Genomic DNA, 16,203 nt, shown 5'->3' with positions numbered 1-16,203 from the left:
GGTCAGAGAATATGTGCGTGTGTCTCTGTGTGTGGGCGGAGAATATGTGCATCTCTGTGTGTGGGCGGAGAATATGTGCGTGTGTCTCTGTGTGTGGTCAGAGAATATGTGCGTGTGTCTCTGTGTGTGGGCGGAGAATATGTGTCTGTGTGTGGGCGGAGAATATGTGCGTTTGTCTCTGTGTGTGGGCGGAGAATATGTGTGTCTCTGTGTGTGGGCGGAGAATATGTGCGTGTGTCTCTGTGTGTGGTCAGAGAATATGTGCGTGTGTCTCTGTGTGGGCGGAGAATATGTGTCTGTGTGTGGGCGGAGAATATGTGAGTTTGTCTCTGTGTGTGGGCGGAGAATATGTGTGTCTCTGTGTGTGGGCGGAGAATATGTGCGTGTGTCTCTGTGTGTGGTCAGAGAATATGTGCGTGTGTCTCTGTGTGTGGGCGGAGAATATGTGTCTGTGTGTGGGCGGAGAATATGTGCGTGAGTCTCTGTGTGTGGGCGGAGAATATGTGCGTGTGTCTCTGTGTGTGGGCGGAGAATATGTGTGTGTGTCTCTGTGTGTGGGCGGAGAATATGTGTGTCTCTGTGTGTGGGCAGAGAATATGTGCGTCTCTGTGTGTGGGCGGAGAATATGTGCGTGTGTCTCTGTGTGTGGTCAGAGAATATGTGCGTGTGTCTCTGTGTGTGGGCGGAGAATATGTGTCTGTGTGTGGGCGGAGAATATGTGCGTTTGTCTCTGTGTGTGGGCGGAGAATATGTGTGTCTCTGTGTGTGGGCGGAGAATATGTGCCTGTGTCTCTGTGTGTGGTCAGAGAATATGTGCGTGTGTCTCTGTGTGTGGGCGGAGAATATGTGTCTGTGTGTGGGCGGAGAATATGTGAGTTTGTCTCTGTGTGTGGGCGGAGAATATGTGTGTCTCTGTGTGTGGGCGGAGAATATGTGCGTGTGTCTCTGTGTGTGGGCGGAGAATATGTGTCTGTGTGTGGGCGGAGAATATGTGCGTGAGTCTCTGTGTGTGGGCGGAGAATATGTGCGTGTGTCTGTGTGTGGGCGGAGAATATGTGTGTGTGTCTCTGTGTGTGGGCGGAGAATATGTGTGTCTCTGTGTGTGGGCGGAGAATATGTGTCTGTGTGTGGGCGGAGAATATGTGCGTGTGTCTCTGTGTGTGGTCAGAGAATATGTGCGTGTGTCTCTGTGTGTGGGCGGAGAATATGTGCGTCTGTGTGTGGGCAGAGAATATGTGGTGTGTCTCTGTGTGTGGTCAGAGAATATGTGCGTGTGTCTGTGTGTGGGCGGAGAATATGTGTCTGTGTGTGGGTGGAGAATATGTGCGTGTGTCTCTGTGTGTGGTCAGAGAATATGTGCGTGTGTCTCTGTGTGTGGGTGGAGAATATGTGTGTCTCTGTGTGTGGGCGGAGAATATGTGTGTCTGTGTGTGGGCGGAGAATATGTGCGTGTGTCTCTGTGTGTGGGCGGAGAATATGTGTGTCTGTGTGTGGACGGAGAATATGTGCGTCTGTGTGTGGGTTGAGAATATGTGTGTCTGTGTGTGGGCAGAGAACATGTGCATGTGTCTCTGTGTGTGGGCGGAGAATATGTGCGTCTGTGTGTGGGCAGAGAATATGTGTGTCTCTGTGTGTGGGAGGAAAATATGTGTGTCTGTGTGTGGGCGGAGAATATGTGCGTGTGTCTCTGTGTGTGGGCGGAGAACATGTGTGTCTGTGTGTGGGCGGACAATATGTGTGTCTGTGTGTGGGCGGAGAATATGTGCGTCTGTGTGTGGTCGGAGAATATGTGTGTCTGTGTGTGGTCAGAGAATATGTGCGTGTGTCTCTGTGTGTGGGCAGAGAATATGTGCGTGTGTCTCTGTGTGTGGGCGGAGAATATGTGTGTCTGTGTGTGGGCGGAGAATATGTGCGGGTGGAGAATATGTGTGTCTGTGTGTGGTCAGAGAATATGTGCGTGTGTCTCTGTGTGTGGGCAGAGAATATGTGTGTGTGTCTCTGTGTGTGGGCGGAGAATATGTGTGTCTGTGTGTGGGCGGAGAATATGTGCGTCTGTGTGTGGGCGGAGAATATGCGTGTCTGTGTGTCGTCAGAGAATATGTGCGTGTGTCTCTGTGTGTGGGCGGAGAATATGTGCGTGTGTCTCTGTGTGTGGGCGGAGAATATATGCGTGTGTCTCTGTGTGTGGGCGGAGAATATATGTGTCTGTGTGTGGGCGGAGAATATGTGCGTGTGTCTCTGTGTGTGGGCGGAGAATATGTGCGTGTGTCTCTCTGTGTGGGCAGAGAATATGTGCGTGTGTCTCTGTGTGTGGGCGGAGAATACGTGTGTGTCTGTGTGTGGGCGGAGAATATGTGCGTGTGTCTCTGTGTGTGGGCGGAGAATTTGTGCGTGTGTCTCTGTGTGTGGGCGGAGAATATGTGCATGTGTCTCTGTGTGTGGGCGGAGAATACGTGTGTGTCTGTCTGTGGGCAGACAATATGTGCCTGTGTCTGTGTGTGGGCGGAGAATATGTGTGTGTGTCTCTCTGTGGGCGGAGAATATGTGCATGTGTCTCACTGTGTGGGCGGAGAATATTTGTGTGTCTGTGTGTGGGCAGAGAATATGTGCGTGTGTCTCTGTGTGTGGGCGGAGAATGTGTGCGTGTGTATCTGTGTGTGGGCGGAGAATATGTGCGTGTGTCTCTGTGTGTGGGCGGAGAATATGTGCGTGTGTCTCTGTGTGTGGGCGGAGAATGTGTGTGTCTGTGTGTGGGCGGAGAATATGTGCATGTGTCTCTGTGTGTGGTCAGAGAATATGTGCGTGTGTCTCTGTGTGTGGGTGGAGAATATGTGTGTGTGTCTCTGTGTGTGGGAGAAGAATGTGTGCGTGTGTCTCTGTGTGTGGGAGGAGAATGTGTGCGTGTGTCTCTGTTTGTGGGCGGAGAATATGTGCGTGTGTCTCTGTGTGGGTGGATAATACGTGCGTGTGTCTCTCTGTGTGTGGGCGGAGAATATGTGTGTGTCCGTGTGTGGGCGGACAATATGTGTGTGTCTGTGTGTGTGGGTGGAGAATATGTATGTGTGTATCTGTGTGTGGGCGGAGAATATGTGTGTGTCTGTGTGTGGGCGAAGAATATGTGCGTGTGTCTCTGTGTGTGGGCGGAGAATATGTGCGTGTGTCTCTGTGTGTGGGCGGAGAATATGTGCGTGTGTCTCTGTGTGTGGGCAGAGAATATGTGTGTGTGTCTGTGTGTGGGCAGAGAATATGTGCGTGTGTCTCTGTGTGTGGGCGGAGAATACGTGTGTGTCTGTGTGTGGGCGGAGAATATGTGCGTCTGTCTCTGTGTGTGGGCGGAGAATATGTGCGTGTGTCTCTGTGTGTGGGCGGAGATTATGTGCGTGTGTCTCTCTGTGTGGGTGGAGAATATGTGCGTGTGTCTCTGTGTGTGGGCGGAGAATATGTGCGTGTGTCTCTGTGTGTGGGTGGATAATATGTGCGTGTTTCTCTCTGTGTGTGGGCGGAGAATATGTGTGTGTCTGTGTGTGGGCGGACATGACCTTAGCAAGGTTGACTTTCCGTGACCTTCTCCCTTTTTTCCCCCTTGAATAAACACGCCACACCAGTACTTATGGATAATAACGGCCACAGCAGCCAATTTATTATTATTAATCATAATAATAATATTAATATTAATTAAAAACACTTGGTGGGGCCCTCGAAGCTAACCCGATCCTGGTCTGGTTATTAAAACCGTCGGCCTTGCCTCTTCCCCAGCCTTACTTCCCGCCGCGTTTTCCTCCGGCTCGGGAGCACCATGACTTGAGGGAAGAGGTTGCCTCCACACCGTTAAACCTGTACCCGACTTCCATCGTCGGGTACCCACCCATCGGTACCGCGCACCCGACCTCCAACATCGGGTGGCCCTCCGGGTCCCATGATAATGTGACCCCGACTTGCCTCGTCAGGTATCACCCAAGTCTCACCAGACCAGTAACCATCCACTGTAGGGGGGCCCGCAATGCAAGACCCCCCCATACCGAACTTTTTTGCCTGCTTCGAGGACCCACCAGCGCTCAAATCACTTTTCGTTGATTATAACAGAACCTCAGGCTCACGAAGAGCCATCCGCGACCAGTCAGGAGAGGAAAAACCCCCTGTGGGGGAAACCTCCAGGGAACCATGGCGTTGGATTGCCCTTCCCCTGGGCTTAGAGGTAACTGCCAAATTAAACACGTTTGCATAATTATCCTTCATATCATTATTCGAATAGTTGGTCCGGCTACTGCGACTCCGCTGTTCTTCTCCTCCTCTGGGATGGGTGGGTGGGGCTTCGTTGTCCTGCCGTCCTGGGAGTGAAAAGAGGGTTATGGCTAATCCCTGCATCCTTTTATCCCCTTGACCCCCCTTCCCCCCCATGCCTAGGTCACTTCCCCTATGTCATTTCCCCCTTTGTCAATCCTTTTACTTCCTCCCCCCCCTCCTTCTTTGTCATTCTCCCTGCCTTTTCCCAAAAACCCAATCACCTGGTCACTGGCAACCTGCCCGGTCATGCCCCCCTCCTTCCGACCCTCCGTGCCTCATCCGGGGGTTACTTGACCTTAGCAAGGTTGACTTTCCGTGACCTTCTCCCTTTTTTCCCCCTTGAATAAACACGCCACACCAGTACTTATGGATAATAATGGCCACAGCAGCCAATTTATTATTATTAATCATAATAATAATATTAATATTAATTAAAAACACTTGGTGGGGCCCTCGAAGCTAACCCGATCCTGGTCTGGTTATTAAAACCGTCGGCCTTGCCTCTTCCCCAGCCTTACTTCCCGCCGCGTTTTCCTCCGGCTCGGGAGCACCATGACTTGAGGGAAGAGGTTGCCTCCACACCGTTAAACCTGTACCCGACTTCCATCGTCGGGTACCCACCCATCGGTACCACGCACCCGACCTCCAACATCGGGTGGCCCTCCGGGTCCCATGATAATGTGACCCCGACTTGCCTCGTCAGGTATCACCCAAGTCTCACCAGACCAGTAACCATCCACTGTAGGGGGGCCCGCAATGCAAGACCCCCCCATACCGAACTTTTTTGCCTGCTTCGAGGACCCACCAGCGCCACACCGAGAGCACCTGACCCCCCTTTAAGTGCTCGAGACCCCACCAGACCGCCCTGCTGTGGCCCTTCGTATCCCCTCTCACAAGCCGTCAATCCACAAATCCATCCCTATAATGTTCAAATGCACTCTATCCCCAAACCAGCAATCTCTTACCGTAGCATCTAAGCCTGCGTGACATATTGCCAGCCCCTCTCCCCATTTCTTTCTAGGTACCGTGTCAGACCACACTAGCCTCATACTTGGATACGCTAATTCCAGCTGACGTACATCCCTTCTAATGTTGGAACTCTGTCATTTTTCCAAGCTGGGTCCCAGGTCATTACCCCCTGCGCGTACTAATATATATCTGTGGTCCCTTAAAGGTATACCGCCCGAGATACACGTATAGTACCCGGCCCCATGTTAAACCCCTGTCGCCCAGCCACCTAATCACCGCTCTTACTCTTGCAAAAACCAACTGTCTCCCACCCGTCCGTCTGTCAGCCCACTGTGCTCCTCAGAAACGTATGAATGTCCTAAAATCCAGATCACGATCGGGCCTTGTCCTGTAATAAACCAAAGAAATTATTGCGGGGCACCATATCCAGGACAGATTGCTGCCTCAATAACCTGATGTCGTACGTAAGACTCCGTTGGGACTCCCCCGGCCATTAAACATAATTGGTCATGGGCTCAGTCCCCCACCGCGGCCTCTGTTGCCGCCCCCAATCCAAAAGGAATTCCCGCATATTTGCCAGGATCCGTGCCTGTCCCTACCAGGCATTTCCAGAATACTTTAATAAATTGCTACTTGGACAAGAAGGACCCCTCCTCTTGACATCGCTGCGGTTCATCCCGTTGAGGCTTGTCAGCCAAGAATATCCTAAAACACTTCCAAGGACACCTGATAGAACCGCTGACCTTTTCCAATAGCACTCTTTTCCTTTTTTGCTCTTCTGATATGTAACTCTAATAATTTCTGCCTAACCATGATGTCTTTAGCTAGATTGCCCCCACCTCTTCGCTCCGTTTGGTGCTTCTAATTCCCCTATCCTCATTGCTCCGAAAAATGCTGATGTGAATGCCAGGCTAAACAGCCCCACCTCAAAACGTGACATGCACCCCGCTTCTAAATGTAATCCTAGGTTCTCCCATAAACCAAATGGCACAGGCCGCCTGTTATCCTTCCTGGCTTTTCCTTTCCGGCCCCCTTACTGGCCTGTCTTACTAAACAATTCTTTTTTAAGTCCGTTCTGTTCCCCAGTTGAAGCCCGACACTAACCCTGAAATTAATTGATTTTTTCTATGCTGTAGACCACTTACCAACCGTAGCCTGCCTACTTCCCATCAATAAAAAATCCCTGTCTGTTAAGTCCTCCCTCCCTTGCCCAACCAGTATTCCCCTAGCTGCCATGTGCAAAGATAAGCCGTCCACGCGCTACTTGCTAGGGATGAATTGATCCGTGGCTTGGCAGCCCTGATGCCCCCCTCCAGAGTCCGGGAGGGCAGGGTAGGCCCGCTTCTTCTGCTTCCGGGGCCCAATGTCTGAAACCGCCCTCATCTTAGTCACTTCCCGTGGCTGGAGGGCACTGGGAATAGGCCTATTGTCCTTTGTGTTAATGCATGTGATCACTTTTTCCTTTTTTCACTCCCCCAGACCGAAGGTCCCCCGATTAGGTATACCACTCTTCAGTTTATTGCACTGGATTACTACTTGTGCCGAAGACAGCCTTAAAGAAACAAGACTTGGTCAGTATAACAGTCCATAACATCAGACCATACCCATTAGACCCCTGCATCCTGCGTTGACTAATTCCTCATCCACTATATTACCTAACTTACGGTAATTCATCTATATTACGGTCAACCATATAGGATAAAGGCACCGCTCATGACTCTTGCCTAATTTCTCAGGGTGTTAAAATAAAAACTTGTTGGTTGTCTCTGCTAGCCCTTAGTAATGGCCAGCAGTGTTATGTCCTTAAATTTTGCACTTCCATTTGCTACTTCCCATGGTGGGACTAGAACCGTGATCTCCCATGCTGCAAGCAGCAGTCTTAACCCCTGGGCTAGCGTGCTGCTTATGGTTCTGCCTGCCCTCGGTAATGCTGGCATGTGTGTTTTTGGCTCTGCTTCTTGGTTGCAGCAGAGGCTATACCCATTAAACACGGAGCCTTTTGGCTCTGCCTCTTGGCCATATATACTGGGCTTCTGGAGTATGGATATATAATGTATATCCCCGGGTAGCACTATACTTTCAGGGTCCTATTATACATATAGAGGGAGTGCCATATAAACTATTTAGATTGTGCGCCCCAATGTGGACAGCAATGACCATGTGTCCCAACTGCTATGCGCCGTGGACCTGCCAGCGTGACACAAAGACCATTTTTCATTATTATTATTATTATTATTAAGTCCACCCATATCCTGTGGGCCTGCCATAAGTCTGGGGTAAAAGTATACATATATAGAGCCAAACATACCGGGGGGCGCCTGTATATATATATATATATATATATATATATATATATATATATATAATGTCGGAATATTTCCAGTATGTAAGTCCGCAAGGGCAGGGTCCTATCCCTTCTGTACCAGTCTGCCATTGTAAAATTTGTTTACTGTATCTATAATCCTGTATGTAACCCCTTCTCATGTACAGCACCCTGGAATTAATGGTGCTATATAAACCAATAATGATAATATATGCCGAGGTCCAGCCGTATACATACATATATATATATATATATATATATATATATATATATATATATATATATATATATATATATATATATATATATATATATATATATATATATATATATACACATATATCCACACCCACACTGAGGTGCAGCTATTCTCAGGGGTACGACATATAAAGGTGAAGCGAATATACTCCCAGCAGAACTGGCATGGATAGATAGCCTCCATATGGACCATACGTTAAGCATATATCACAGGGCCGGCTTCCCCCCTTCCCTTGGGAGTGTGTGTGCCATTCCCTTCAGGCCTCACCCCTCCCCCAGCATACAGCCTGGTGTAATGGGGATCATAAAACTGGAAGTACAGGTTGGGACACATGGTAATAGCGTCTCTTCAGTAATGGTGCTAAGATGGTTGTAGTATCTACATGGCTTTATGCCCTACACTATACTGAATTATCTGATATATCAGCAATGAATCAAGCAAAATATCTGTAGATCCGCCCCACGTATATATAAATATACATACCTGCAAAACCCACAAACATATTTATATGTATATACACCCACATATCTATACCCATACGTCCCGTGTCCCACAATAGGCCTTGTATGCTCCAGAAATATCTGGATAATGTAATATCGATCTATCCGCCATGAATCCTACAGCAATATGTATATACCATCATGTATTAAACCCAGTGTCTATGATATATAATAACACTAATGCATGCAGATATTAATAGAGGGTGATGTTGATGTAACCCCTTTGCACCATAAAATTAATGGTGGCATATCTATCATCTAATATCGAAATATATAATCCAGAACCCATATATCAGATATTTTGCCTATTAGCACTTGTGATATGCCTGCTATCACCCCTCACAGTAAAAGTATGTATACAAGCGCCATGCACTGTACTGTGGTATCAATATATACCCCTGGCCTCAATTGCAGCATATACATACATGACATGCATTATATTGAAGAATCCCATATATTCGCCATGCACTCATTTGCAATATGTAAATCTCATCGGCATACACCAACATGCTACAGTATCTATAAATACCCCCAGTCCCATGTATACCCTATGGCAGTATGTATATATATATACCTGCTATCAATAATCAGATAGTAATCCAAGGTATAACAGCCATGCGGTACATAATATGACAGCATTGTCTATATATATTACCATACATGTACCCGTGTCTGCAGCCATGCCACCGGGACGCATGAGGCAGGTAACATATAGAGATCCCTGAGGACACAGATCTCCCAGGAGATAATGATCCTATATATATATATATACACTGTACATATATACATAACAAATCCACAGTGTGATCACTTTTGTTGTGTATACTCCCCTGGACCTCTCATGGTGAGAGTAGTATGGCCTGTGCCATCGTCTGGTCTGCCAGAGCGCAGACACTGGGGAACCAGGCCACCATTACCACAGGAGTGCCAGGCGAGGCAAATAAAAGCACAAATCTGCACCAAAATCCACCAGGGTTGGTACAGATTGGCAGTCACGTATTATCTTACAGTTACAAGCTATGCCGCTATGTGTGAATACTCCCCAAGCAGGAAAACTCCATGTTGTTTCTGCATGAAGACACTATATTGTATATTGTGTACTGTATATATGTACCCGCATCCCCCATACTTATATCCCCCATATTATACTCCCTGAAGCAGCAGACATGCTTCCTGTCTTCTTTGTTTGTTTGAAGGAATGTGCATGTGAAATGATGAGGAGAGTAGTTGTTCTGAGGATTTCTGTAATGTCCTTCCACTTGAATCTCCAGGAGGTGTGGTATCTTGCTTGCTGTCCATTGTCTTTCCAGAAGTCTTCTTGCTTGCTTCAGAGGCTTGTGTTAGCTTCGTTGTCCTGCCGTCCTGGGAGTGAAAAGAGGGTTATGGCTAATCCCTGCATCCTTTTATCCCCTTGACCCCCCTTCCCCCCCATGCCTAGGTCACTTCCCCTATGTCATTTCCCCCTTTGTCAATCCTTTTACTTCCTCCCCCCCTCCTTCTTTGTCATTCTCCCTGCCTTTTCCCAAAAACCCAATCACCTGGTCACTGGCAACCTGCCCGGTCATGCCCCCCTCCTTCCGACCCTCCGTGCCTCATCCGGGGGTTACTATATGTGTGTGTCTGTGTGTGGGTGGAGAATATGTGCGTGTGTCTCTGTGTGTGGGCGGAGAATATGTGCGTGTGTCTCTTTGTGTGGGCGGAGAATATGTGCGTGTGTCTCTCTGTATGGGCGGAGAATATGTGCGTGTGTCTCTGTGTGTGGGCGGAGAATATGTGCGTGTGTCTCTGTGTGTGGATGGATAATATGTGCGTGTGTCTCTCTGTGTGTGGGCGGAGAATATGTGTGTGTCTGTGTGTGGGCGGACAATATGTGTGTGTCTGTGTGTGGGTGGATAATATGTGCGTGTGTCTCTCTGTGTGTGGGCGGACAATATGTGAGTCTGTGTGTGGGCGGAGAATATGTGTGTGTCTGTGTGTGGGCGGAGAATATGTGCGTGTGTCTCTGTGTGTGGGCGGAGAATATGTGCATGTGTCTCTGTGTGTGGGCGGAGAATATGTGCGTGTGTCTCTGTGTGTGGGCAGAGAATATGTGTGTGTGTCTGTGTGTGGGCGGAGAATACGTGTGTGTCTGTGTGTGGGCGGAGAATATGTGCGTGTGTCTCTGTGTGTGGGCGGAGAATATGTGCGTGTGTCTCTGTGTGTGGGCAGAGAATATGTGCGTGTGTCTCTATGTGTGGGCGGAGAATATGTGTGTGTCTGTGTGTGGGCGGACAATATGTGTGTGTCTGTGTGTGGGTGGAGAATATGTGCGTGTGTCTCTGTGTGTGGGCGGAGAATATGTGCGTGTGTCTCTTTGTGTGGGCGGAGAATATGTGCGTGTGTCTCTCTGTATGGGCGGAGAATATGTGCGTGTGTCTCTGTGTGTGGGCGGAGAATATGTGCGTGTGTCTCTGTGTGTGCGTGGATAATATGTGCGTGTGTCTCTCTGTGTGTGGGCGGAGAATATGTGTGTGTCTGTGTGTGGGCGGACAATATGTGTGTGTCTGTGTGTGGGTGGATAATATGTGTGTGTGTCTCTCTGTGTGTGGGCGGACAATATGTATGTCTGTGTGTGGGCGGAGAATATGTGTGTGTCTGTGTGTGGGCGGAGAATATGTGTGTCTCTGTGTGTGGGCGGAGAATATGTGCATGTGTCTCTGTGTGTGGGCGGAGAATATGTGCGTGTGTCTCTGTGTGTGGGCAGAGAATATGTGTGTGTGTCTGTGTGTGGGCGGAGAATACGTGTGTGTCTGTGTGTGGGCGGAGAATATGTGCGTGTGTCTCTGTGTGTGGGCGGAGAATATGTGCGTGTGTCTCTGTGTGTGGGCAGAGAATATGTGCGTGTGTCTCTATGTGTGGGCGGAGAATACGTGTGTGTCTGTGTGTGGGCGGAGAATATGTGCGTGTGTCTCTGTGTGTGGACGGAGAATATGTGCGTGTGTCTCTGTGTGTGGGCGGAGAATATGTGCGTGTGTCTCTCTGTGTGGGCGGAGAATATGTGCGTGTGTCTCTGTGTGTGGGCGGAGAATATGTGCGTGTGTCTCTGTGTGTGGGTGGATAATATGTGCGTGTGTCTCTGTGTGTGGGTGGAGAATATGTGTGTGTCTGTGTGTGGGCGGACAATATGTGTGTGTCTGTGTGTGGGTGGAGAATATGTATGTGTGTCTCTGTCTGTGGGCGGAGAATATGTGTGTGTCTGTGTGTGGGCGGAGAATATGTGCGTGTTTCTCTCTGTGTGGGCGGAGAATATGTGTGTGTCTGTGTGTGGGCGGAGAATATGTGCGTGTGTCTCTCTGTGTGGGCGGAGAATATGTGCGTGTGTCTCTGTGTGTGGGCGGAGAATATGTGCGTGTGTCTCTGTGTGTGGGTGGATAAAATGTGCGTGTGTCTCTCTGTGTGTGGGCGGAGAATATGTGCGTGTGTCTCTATGTGGGCGGAGAATATGTGTGTGTGTCTCTTTGTGAGGGCGGAGAATATGTGCGTGTGTCTCTGTGTGCGGGCGGAGAATAAGTGTGTGTCTGTGTGTGGGCGGAGAATATGTGCGTGTGTCTCTGTGTGTGGGCGGAGAATGTGTGTGTCTGTGTGTGGGTGGAGAATATGTGCATGTGTCTCTGTGTGTGGTCAGAGAATATGTGCGTGTGTCTCTGTGTGTGGGTGGAGAATATGTGCGTGTGTCTCTGTGTGTGGGTAGAGAATATGTGTGTGTCTCTGTGTGTGGGAGGATAATGTGTGCGTGTGTCTCTGTGTGTGGGAGGAGAATGTGTGCGTGTGTCTCTGTGTGTGGGCGGAGAATATGTGCGTGTGTCTCTGTGTGTGGGTGGATAATATGTGCGTGTGTCTCTCTGTGTGTGGGCGGAGAATATGTGTGTGTCTGTGTGTGGGCGGACAATATGTGTGTGTCTGTGTGTGGGTGGATAATATGTATGTGTGTCTCTGTGTGTGGGCGGAGAATATGTGTGTGTCTGTGTGTGGGCGGAGAATATGTGCAAGTGTCTCTGTGTGTGGGCGGAGAATATGTGCGTGTGTCTCTGTGTGTGGGCGGAGAATATGTGCGTGTGTCTCTATGTGTGGGCAGAGAATATGTGTGTGTGTCTGTGTGTGGGCGGAGAATATGTGCGTGTGTCTCTGTGTGTGGGCGGAGAATATGTGCGTGTGTCTCTGTGTGTGGGCGGAGAATATGTGCGTGTCTCTCTCTGTGTGGGCGGAGAATATGTGCGTGTGTCTCTGTGTGTGGGCGGAGAATATGTGCGTGTGTCTCTGTGTGTGGGTGGATAATATGTGCGTGTGTCTCTCTGTGTGTGGGCGGAGAATATGTGTGTGTCTGTGTGTGGGCGGACAATATGTGTGTGTCTGTGTGTGGGTGGAGAATATGTATGTGTGTCTCTGTCTGTGGGCGGAGAATATGTGTGTGTCTGTGTGTGGGCGGAGAATATGTGCGTGTGTCTCTGTGTGTGGGAGGAGAATATGTGCCTGTGTCTCTGTGTGTGGGCGGAGAATATGTGTGTGTGTCTGTGTGTGGGCAGAGAATATGTGCGTGTGTCTCTGTGTGTGGGCGGAGAATATGTGTGTGTCTGTGTGTGGGCGGAGAATATGTGCGTGTGTCTCTGTGTGTGGGAGGAGAATACGTGTGTGTCTGTGTGTGGGCAGAGAATATGTGCGTGTGTCTGTGTGTGGGCGGAGAATATGTGTGTGTGCCTCTCTGTGGGCGGAGAATATGTGCATGTGTCTCACTTTGTGGGCGGAGAATATGTGTGTGTCTGTGTGTGGGCAGAGAATATGTGCGTGTGTCTCTGTGTGTGGGTGGAGGATATGTGTGTGTGTCTCTCTGTGGGCGGAGAATATGTGCGTGTGTCTCTCTGAGTGGGCAGAGAATATGTGCATGTGTCTCTGTGTGTGGGCGGAGAATATGTGTGTGTTTGTGTGTGGGCGGAGAATATGTGCGTGTGTCTCTGTGTGTGGGCGGAGAATATGTGTGTCTCTGTCTGTGGGTGGAGAAGATGTGAGTGTCTGTGTGTGGGCGGAGAATATGTGAGTATGTCTCTCTGTGTGGGCGTGGAATATGTGTGTCTGTGTGTGGGCGGAGAATATGTGTGTCTGTGTGTGGGCGGAGAATATGTGCTTGTGTCTCTCTGTGTGGGCGGAGAATATGTGTGTCTGTGTGTGGGCGGAGAATATGTGCGTGTGTCCCTGTGTGTGGTCAGAGAATATGTGCCTGTGTCTCTGTGTGTGGGAGGAGAATATGTGTGTGTGTCTCTGTGTGTGGGCGGAGAATATGTGCGTGTGTCTCTGTGTGTGGGCGGAGAATACGTGCGTTTGTCTCTGTGTGTGGGAGGAGAATATATGCGTGTGTCTCTGTGTGTGGTCAGAGAATATGTGCGTGTGTCTCTGTGTCTGGGCGGAGAATATGTGCGTGTGTCTCTGTGTGTGTGGGCGGAGAATATCTGCGTGTGTCTCTGTGTGTGGGCGGAGAATATGTTAGTGTGTCTCTCTGTGTGGGCGGAGAATATGTGTGTGTGTCTCTTTGTGTGGGAGGAGAATATGTGCATGTGTCCCTGTGTGTGGGCGGAGAATATGTGTGTGTCTGTGTGTGGGCGGAGAATATGTGCATGTGTCTGTGTGTGGGAGGAGAATATGTGCGTGTGTCTCTGTGTGTGGTCAGAGAATATGTGCGTGTGTCTCTGTGTGTGGGTGGAGAATATGTGCGTGTGTCTCTGTGTGTGGGTGGAGAATATGTGCGTGTGTCTCTGTGTGTGGGTGGAGAATATGTGCGTGTGTCTCTGTGTGTGGGTGGAGAATATGTGCCTGTGTCTCTGTGTGTGGGTGGAGAATATGTGCGTGTGTCTCTCTGTGTGTGGGTGGAGAATATTTGCGTGTCTGTGTGTGGGCGGACAATATGTGTGTGTCTGTGTGTGGTCGGAGAATATGTATGTGTGTCTCTGTGTGTGGGCGGAGAATATGTGTGTGTCTGTGTGTGGGCGGAGAATGTGTGCGTGTGTCTCTGTGTGTGGGTGGAGAATATGTGCGTGTGTCTCTGTGTGTGGGTGAAGAATATGTGCGTGTGTCTCTGTGTGTGGGTGGAGAATATGTGTGTGTGTCTCTGTGTGTGGGAGGAGAATGTGTGCGTGTGTCTCTGTGTGTGGGCGGAGAATATGTGTGTGTCTCTGTGTGGGTGGAGAATATGTGCGTGTGTCTCTGTGTGTGGGCAGAGAATATGTGCGTGTGTCTCTGTGTGTGGGTGGAGAATATGTGCGTGTGTCTCTGTGTGTGGGTGGAGAATATGTGTGTGTGTCTCTGTGTGTGGGAGGAGAATGTGTGCGTGTGTCTCTGTTTGTGGGAGGAGAATGTGTGCGTGTGTCTCTGTGTGTGGGCGGAGAATATGTGCATGTGTCTCTGTGTGTGGGTGGAGAATATGTGCGTGTGTCTCTCTGTGTGTGGGCGGAGGATATGTGTGTGTCTGTGTGTGGGCGGACAATATGTGTGTGTCTGTGTGTGGGCGGAGAATATGTATGTGTGTCTCTGTGTGTGGGCTGAGAATACGTGTGTGTCTGTGTGTGGGCGGAGAATATGTGCGTGTGTCTCTGTGTGTGGGCGGAGAATATGTGCGTGTGTCTCTGTGTGTGGGCGGAGAATATGTGCGTGTCTCTCTCTGTGTGGGCGGAGAATATATGCGTGTGTCTCTGTGTGTGGGCGGAGAATATGTGCGTGTGTCTCTGTGTGTGGGTGGATAATATGTGCGTGTGTCTCTCTGTGTGTGGGCGGAGAATATGTGTGTGTCTGTGTGTGGGTGGAGAATATGTATGTGTGTCTCTGTGTGTGGGCGGAGAATATGTGTGTGTCTGTGTGTGGGCGGAGAATATGTGCGTGTGTCTCTCTGTGTGGGAGGAGAATATGTGCGTGTGTCTCTCTGTGTGTGGGCGGACAATATGTGTGTGTTTGTGTGTGGGCGGAGAATATGTGCGTGTGTCTCTCTGTGTGGGCGGAGAATATGTGCGTGTGTCTCTCTGTGTGGGTGGAGAATATGTGCGTGTGTCTCTGTGTGTGGGCGGAGAATACGTGTGTCTCTGTGTGTGGGTGGAGAAGATGTGAGTGTCTGTGTGTGGGCGGAGAATATGTGAGTATGTCTCTCTGTGTGGGCGTGGAATATGTGTGTCTGTGTGTGGGCGGAGAATATATGTGTCTGTGTGTGGGCGGAGAATATGTGCTTGTGTCTCTCTGTGTGGGCGGAGAATATGTGTGTCTGTGTGTGGGCGGAGAATATGTGCGTGTGTCCCTGTGTGTGGTCAGAGAATATGTGCGTGTGTCTCTGTGTGTGGGAGGAGAATATGTGGGTGTGTCTCTGTGTGTGGGCGGAGAATATGTGCGCGTGTCTCTGTGTGTGGGCGGAGAATATGTGCGTGTGTCTCTGTGTGTGGGAGGAGAATATATCCGTGTGTCTCTGTGTGCGGTCAGAGAATATGTGCGTGTGTCTCTGTGTGTGGGTGGAGAAAATGTGCGTGTGTCTCTGTGTGTGGGCGGAGAACATGTGCGCGTGTCTCTGTGTGTGGGCGGAGAATATGTACGTGTGTCTCTGTGTGTGGGCGGAGAATATGTGAGTGTGTCTCTCTGTGTGGGCGGAGAATATGTGTGTGTGTCTCTTTGTGTGGGAGGAGAATATGTGCATGTGTCCCTGTGTGTGGGCGGAGAATATGTGTGTGTGTGTGTGTGTGGGCGGAGAATATGTGCATGTGTCCGTGTGTGGGAGGAGAATATATGCGTGTGTCTCTGTGTGTGGTCAGAGAATATGTGCGTGTGTCTCTGTGTGTGGGCGGAGAATGTGTGCGTGTGTCTCT

General features: G+C 49.7%; 1 long non-coding RNA gene across 1 annotated transcript; it reads right to left on the bottom strand.

Moving 5' to 3' along the window:
• Nucleotides 1–3,608: 3,608 nt before the first annotated feature.
• Nucleotides 3,609–7,006, bottom strand: LOC143807049 (uncharacterized). The gene is made up of 2 exons (XR_013221629.1): nt 5,539–7,006; nt 3,609–4,328 (listed from the first exon to the last, which is right to left on the bottom strand). It is a non-coding gene; the product is annotated as an uncharacterized LOC143807049 (long non-coding RNA).
• Between the last annotated feature and the right edge of the window lie 9,197 nt (nt 7,007–16,203).

The sequence above is a fragment of the Ranitomeya variabilis genome, chromosome 2, assembly GCF_051348905.1.
Source record: "Ranitomeya variabilis isolate aRanVar5 chromosome 2, aRanVar5.hap1, whole genome shotgun sequence".
In the NCBI taxonomy this organism is placed as follows: domain Eukaryota; kingdom Metazoa; phylum Chordata; class Amphibia; order Anura; family Dendrobatidae; genus Ranitomeya; species Ranitomeya variabilis.
Note: the sequence above shows the minus strand (reverse complement) of the source record. Positions and strands in the feature narration are given on the sequence as shown.